Genomic DNA, 7,574 nt, shown 5'->3' with positions numbered 1-7,574 from the left:
TACACGTGGCTGTGGGGCACTCAAAGCGGGTGCTGAGAATGGATCCCGCGTCCTCAGAATGGATCCCGCGTCCTCAGAATGGATCCCGCGTCCTCAGAATGGATCCCGCGTCCTCAGAATGGATCCCGCGTCCTCGGCAAGAGCAGTGTGCTCTCTTAGCCAGTGAGCTATTCTGAATAATTAGAAAAATTAATTCCTGCATGCCGGCTCTAGATTGCTTCCCTTCCTCTCTCCAAGAGACTTTAGTTGGCCAAACGTCTTCTCGCCGTGTCTCCTGTTTCTACGTAGTCTCACGCGTCTCTCATTTGAACTCAATAGCAAAAGCCTCACACTGGGTCTGTATTGTCGACTTACCTGGTTTCCTCACATTTAAACCAGAAGTGCTCTCTGTCACTTCCTGCCTAAAATCCACCACAATTTAGTCCTTGCTGATGGACACCCAAACTCAGAGGACCCTTCTCAGTCCTTGCTGCTTTCTGGCGCTCAGTGTTGACTATTCTTTTTACCAGTACAGACCTCCTCTTTGGCTTCCAGGAACTCCTGGCTCTGTTTACTCTCTAAGGCTGGGCACACTTCCAGCTCCTAGACATAGCCTTCTTCTTCCTGTCTGTCAACATCTGTTCACTGGTCTTCCTACTCCGTGCCCTGTCCTTGGCTACTCTCTTTAAACAAGGGTGGTCGCCAAACTGTCTGCTTTAAATGTTTGCCTTTCTTTGTTTTGAATGTCTAGGTTTTGGCTACAGTTTGGATCTAGCCTGACTCCAGAGGCCCCAGTAAAGATCGGTCCCCAGCAGAGAGTACTCCTAGGAGGTAGGGGGACCTTTCAGAAAATAAGTGAGGGACCCACGCACTCTGCCCACTGGGTGGGGTGGGGCATTCACCATGGTTACCTTTGTCCAAGGGCATTCTCTCTCTCTCTCTCTCTCTCTCTCTCTCTCTCTCTCTCTCTCTCTCTCTCTCTCTCTCTCTCTCTCTGCTTGTTCTTCCTTCTTTTGTAAGCTATGGTTCTGGTTACTCTGGTTCTGGTTCTGGGAACACATAACCAGTTTATAGTTTTCCACAGGGCCTTGACCTCACTTCCTGAAGGGAGCAAATTTCTATCTCACAGTCAACCAGATCTCCAATTTTTCCACAGGGCTTTGACCTTACTTCCTGCAGAAAGCAAATTCCTGTCTTACTGTCCCCTGGCTCTCCACACTGGAACCTTGGTCATCCGTTTGTGTGTGGTACCTTGTTCTTTCTCACTGGGCTTTCACACTCTGGGCCCCAGTCTCCTAGTGCTCACCTATCAGACAACTAGTGTTGTGTTAGAAGGTGGCTCGTACCCAGACAGATCACACCAGGCCAGCACAGCTCCATGAGAAGAGGTTTATTGGCGGGGGCGGGGTGGGGGAATGAGGAAGAGAAGGAGGAAAGAAGGGGACAAAGAAGAGGAGCGAGGGGTTTGGGGGTGGTTTCTGCCTTTTATTTGGGCTGTGACATAATCACATGTACCTCTGCTTGCAGGTGAGGCGCAAAGATGAGGTGCAAGTTGGGACTATGTGGCAGTTGCACATAGGCGCAAGAGGGTCCTCGTTGCCTAGGGGTGACTTCATCGTTGAATTCACAGGCGACTGTAAACAGCTTCTGAAGCCAACAACTAGGACAGACCTTCTACTCTAAAGCCTGGTAAAATTATTCAAAATAGCTAACTTCCCGAGACAGGGTTTCATACCATAGCCGAGGCTGACTAGAACCTATGACGTTCCTTCTGCCTCAGTCTGCTGAGTGCTGGAGTTAGAAACCACCGCATTTAACTCAAATGCCCTTTCTTCAGAGACCACAGTGAAAACTCCTGCCTGTGCTCACTTCTGTCATGGATGATCTGCTGCCTCCTCATGTGGCCCTGCATGGCGGAAGTGAGCAGTGTCAGGGACAAACTGCCTTTCAGCGCCGGTTGTTCCATGTTTGTCTCACTGCACCTGGGTAGTGTACCAAGACCCACAGTGCAGAACAATCGTTAAGAGTCAGGAAGAGGTTTATGTCAGTGTTACCCCCATCCAAGTTGTTAAACCACTCCAGTGTCTGGTCTCCAATCAAAATCTGCTATGTCTGTCAATCCCACAAGGCACCTGCTCAGTCAGGATAAGGCAAATCTGCTAGCTGTAAGGTAGACACTCGGCAATAAGAATATACTGCTTTTAAATAATAGCCTAAGATAAATACGCTGATTTTAAATAGTAGCCCAGGCTGGCAGGTTGCTGTGTGTAGAGCAGTCTCTCAGGGACTCAGGATTCTCCTACTAATTTGTTACCCACAACATGGGAATTTATTGCCTGTCCATCATGGGTTCTTGTAGTTTAGATGCCAAGAAAGCCAAAGAGCAAATGTAGGTGTCCGTATGTCACAGGAGAGCCATATTCACTCCTGCAGCTTCTTAATTTCCCCAATAATAATAATAAATAATAAATTATATATGTATATATAGTTTGTTTGTTTGTTTGTTTGTTTGTTTATAGAGACAGGGTCTCTCTATGCAGCCCTGACTGTCCTGAAACTCACTATGTAGACCAGGTTGGCCTCAAACTCATAGAGATCAGTTTGCCTCTACCTCCCCAATATTGGGATGAAAGACCGAGGCCAGCTGATTAAAGAATTTTTAAATGAGCTCAGAAGGAAGGTTGAGGGGGATCACCTCACAACTGCAGGGCAGGGCCAGCTGTGCATCCTGGTGGTCACTGTGGGGGGGGGGGGGCAGAGCATGGGGAGATTGGAGAGGGGAGAGGAAGTCCATTCCATTAGGCTCTATAGGCAGGCCTACAAGTCGCCATAGAGAGGCGGGTAGTTGGAGAAGGCTTAGGATCTTGTTTGGCATCTGAAGAAGAGATGCAGAGGCAGAAAGGGAAGTCACACTTTTTTTGAGTTAGAACTCAGAAAAGGGGCAGCCTTTGCACGGAAGCCTACAAGCAGATGCCTCAGGGAGAAGCGCCTCTCCAAGGGCCTTGCACTGCGAGCACCCCACACTCTTTGGGGGCTGTCCAGTGCCTGCAGCTGGTATTTATTGACCACGATGTTTCTCTTTCAGTTAGCACTGGCTCAAAACAGAGTCCTCAGTGACTCTGCCCTTACCAATTCCCGCAGAGCAGATTATACTGCCTGCCGGTGACTTTCTGTTCCCACACCCACAGACCAGTCCTCAGATGAAATGTGACTGGATCAGCACCTGATACTCTCTGTGCACCAGGCTTACCATTATTTGTCTCTCCTGCCAGATCTGTAGGACTTTGAATCTTTGCCACTGTGTTTTAGTATGATAAGTAAGTCACTTGCATGACTGTCCTGTCCTACAGTGTTGTTTCAACTTGGCGTGAGTGAGCAGATTCCAGAATTGAAGAAAAATTATTTTTCTCTTGCTTTGTCTTTTGTCTGCTCTCTAGATACGTCGTTCTCAGTTTTCTACATAAGAAAACAAAGAGAAAGGAACAGAGGGTAGAGGAAGTCTGAGAGAGAAAATGGAAATATATTTAAAGAACAAAAGCCCCACAGGCAGCTGTTTAACGTCTAAGAAGTTCCTCATGCCTTGAATTAAATTTATCTACACACTGTTCCCCTTTAAAACTGCAAGTTTTTGCTGGAGTTAAAATCATGTAAAATTCCTCAGGGTGTGATGGCATGTGCCTATAAGCCCAGCACTTCAGAGGTAGGGAGGGGCAAGGGGATCTGAAGTTCAATGTCAGTTTCTGCTACACAGCAAATTCAAAACCAGCTTGAGCTAAGATTCTATCTTAAAACAACACACACACACACACACACACAGAGAGAGACAGAGACAGAGACACAGAGAGAGAGAGAGACAGAGAGACAGACACACAGAGAGAGAAAGAGAGAGAGAGAGAGAGAGATGCAAAATAGACTTAAATAGAGATTAAAATTGAGCAAATGAGTGTTTTGATCCTTTTCATTCCAAACAGTGAAATAACAGTGAAATGTTGATTGAATTTCTGGATTCTGAGGGGGATCCCATTTTGCCCAGAATTTTCCTAGTTTAGCACAGAAAGCACCAGAAGGCCAGGATTTGTGGTCACCCTCCATGGAGGAAAAGGGGGCCCAGACACACCAGGTTTGAGAAAGCTCTGAGAGTGTGGGCTCTGTAGCACCAAGGGCAAACGGGACCCAGACACGACTTCTGCCTTCCGTGGCTCCTCAGGGAGGGAAAACAGCAGAGACAATTTTTTTTCACCAAGTTGCAGCTGAAGTTTAGCTTACCCTCGGTGCCAACCACCCAGCAAGCTTCAGCTAGAGCCTCCCTCATGTCATGCAGACCAAGCTTGAGGGATGTATCACTTCTTGTTCCTCCAAGAAAGGAAATTAAGTTAAGAGTAGGGCTAAACCTGGCTGCTCTCTCAGAGGACCCAGGTTATATTTCCAGCACCTACAACTATTCATAACCCAGCAGTCCCAATGGATCTGCTGCCGTATTCTGGTCTCTACGGGGCACTGCACACACAAGGTACACAACCATACATGTAGGCGACACATACAGTGTAGGGCTGAGACTCCTATGACTGACAGTCAAACCCTTGTTCTGCTTTGCCCCTTCCTTTGTGTGGTGTCTCTGTAGTGAGCGGACTTGGCCAGCCTGAACTACATTGCTCCATCTCCCAGACTATAGAAGGAGTAATCCAGAAGGCAGATCGTTCTGTTCCTAGAGACACCATGATTAATTAGCCCTTGTCAAAGGCCTTTGTGACCCACACCAGCTGATCATGGTATGTCTGTACCACCGTGTTCTGTAAATAATCTGCCACTTTGGTTGTGCAATGACAGCGTCTTATCATTCTTATTGAAATAAGGGAGTTTGCTGGGCGGTGGCAGTGCATCGATTTAATCCCAGCACTCGGGAGGCAGAGACAGGTAGATCTCTGACTTCAAGGCCAGCCTGGTCTACAAAGTGAATCCCAGGGCAGCCAAGGCTTCACAGAGAAACCCTGTCTCAACAAACAAATAAATCAGGGCATCCCTTTCACTGGCAATACCCCTTACAGCTAACTTATAAAGGTGATGGAGCTTTTCAAGGGAATTGTCTTTTGGATTCTCTTTGAAACATAGCCAAGGGTGTGTGTGTGTGTAGAGGATTCATACAACTCAACTGTCCTATCTTCCTAAGCCTTTGAGGTCCCCCACTTTTAGGACAGCAGGAGAGCTCTCTAGAGAACAATCTTGTGTGAATAACTTGACCTGGTCCTCTGGGGTTCTCCACTCTTCTTGCCTAATGCCTGGATGTTGTCCCCCTCACCGTCACTGGTTTTCTGATTATATGGATTTAGAAGGTGTGTTTACGTTCTTCCTGGGTTCTAGTGTATACCTGCCCTTCTGAAGCATGCTGAGACCTGACATTAGATGGAGATCCAGGAGCAGTTTGCGTGATGGGAGGGGGACGTTGGTGGGTTTTAGGAGAATGAACAACCCATTTCAAGGTATCCACCCAGAGGTTATCAGAGGTGCCAGTTTTCCTCTCTCTGTCAGACTTGGTACTAGAGCAGAGTCCAAGTATAATTTGACGAGGGAAAGTCTAACATAAAGAATTATTAACTCTGCTAAGAAGGGATAAGGAGAACTCAAGGATACTCTAGAACTGATGAAAGTACACAGGGAAAAGAGACTTGAGGAGGAGTCTTTCCTCAAGCTGAGAGTCAGAACACTGGAGAGGGTGTAAGGACCAAGGTGACTGGACAAGTTTGCCAGGTGGCTGGAGCCTGCTGGTCTATAGTTTTTGAACAGGCAGGGTCCCCCTTTCCAGATCCTAAAAACTGAAGCTGGCTGGTAGTTCACAGTCAGGGCTGGAGAGGATGGCCAGCTGCTCCAGGGTGCAGCTCTAGGCTGCCAGGGTGTCTCATGAGCTAGGCTGCCTAACGGACCTGTTCAGGGATTTAGGATGTCAGGATCCCTCCTGCCAGCCGGTGTTGGGAGGGCCGTGGTCATAGGGTAGACTGATGAGCCCCGGTGAACAAGGGTTGTGCTTCTGGAACCCAAGTTCGTGTGCAGACAAAGCAGCAGCGAGAGAATTTTAGTCTCCAATTTAAAGAGTTCAGTGACAATGTTCTAAGTCCCAGTCACTGATCATTGTGTAGAAAACTGCCTGTTGCTTTTCCAAGGTGACAACTTACGTGAGCATCTCCACTGGCGATATGGAAGAGTCCCAGCTGCTCCACACGGCCCCGGGTCTGTTACAGTCAGCCACTTCGAGAACAAAGGAATGGAAACCAAGAACCTGACCCTTTTGTCTCTTGAATTTGTTCATCCCTCCCGAGGTTTCTGCACTTCCTCCTCCTTCTTTCTGGACTAGTTACAGGAGTAGGGCAGCTTCTGTTAGCATTTGAATCTGCAGGAGTATTTATCTGCACACACATGAAGCTCAGCCAGATCTGAAGACAGGAACATGACTCGTGGGAATGGGAAAAATGAAAAACCGGGCGCAGGTCCCAGCACCCATATCAGGTGTCCCAGGGCTGTTTGGAATGTCAGTTCCAGGGGATCCAAAGGCACCTGTACTTACTTGCACACACCCACATGTAGACACATGTCTACACATACACATACACATACACATACACATACACATACACATAAATACGTTTTCTAAACTATTACTGGTTGTGTATAAACATACTCGCACATGTGTGTATGCCACAGGCATGTGTAGAAGACAACTTTGTGAAACCGGTTCTGGGGATTAAACTCAGGTCACCAGGTCTGTATGGCAAGCACCTTCCCTACTCTGGATTCTAGCCGTGAGTGTTTTCTGTCTTCTGTCTTGGAAGTTGTAAGGTAATCTGAAAGCAATCTGTGGGAAGAACGCTTTCTGCTGCAGCTGACCTGACCGCTACCCTGTCCATCTCTAGTCACTGTGTTTGTCTCTCCATTGCTAAAGCACAAGGAAGTCTGATCATAATTTATATTTGTTATAGTAGTAGCAAGGTGGGGGTGGGGATGGTTACTAAGCTATAGTAGTAGCAAAGGGGGAGGGACAGTTACTAAGTTTACTCTCTAACAAAACATGTTCAGGCCAGAACTCTGGCAGGAAAGAGAACCGACAATGGCTACAACCAATGACCTCAGACACAAGGAGTTCTTTGGAAAGCTTTGCCTACAGGAGCAGTTAGTTTGTATCACTGTGTTCAGATACTGTTCCCAGCACTGAATGGAAAGCGCTGATCTACACAGAAAACACCTGTGCCCTGTGGAGCTTAGCTACTAGCAGGTGAGGACTGGTAATAAAGACAAATCAACTTCATATTGATAGATAAAGCAGGGAAATTAGGATAAAGCATAATTAGGATCACAAGTGGTGTGTGATTCCAGAAAACAAAGACAGAAGGATTTGGGGAGATGGCCAAAGATTAAAGTGGGGAGGGAGGGCAGCCATGGCAACCTCCGAGGGACTGTTTCTAGAACTGAGGGAGGGAGGCAGAGGAAGGGCATAGAAGGTAACCAGAGTCTGACCACACAAAGCCATGCCCCGGCACCTCAGCTACTGAGGGAGGCTGGGACTCTCTAAGAGGTTCTGAGCAGTTGGCAACTTTAAAGGGATCCTG

The sequence above is a fragment of the Arvicanthis niloticus genome, chromosome 27, assembly GCF_011762505.2.
Source record: "Arvicanthis niloticus isolate mArvNil1 chromosome 27, mArvNil1.pat.X, whole genome shotgun sequence".
Classification (NCBI taxonomy): domain Eukaryota; kingdom Metazoa; phylum Chordata; class Mammalia; order Rodentia; family Muridae; genus Arvicanthis; species Arvicanthis niloticus.
The sequence above is the reverse complement of the archived record's forward strand: the minus strand, read 5'-3'. Positions refer to the sequence as shown.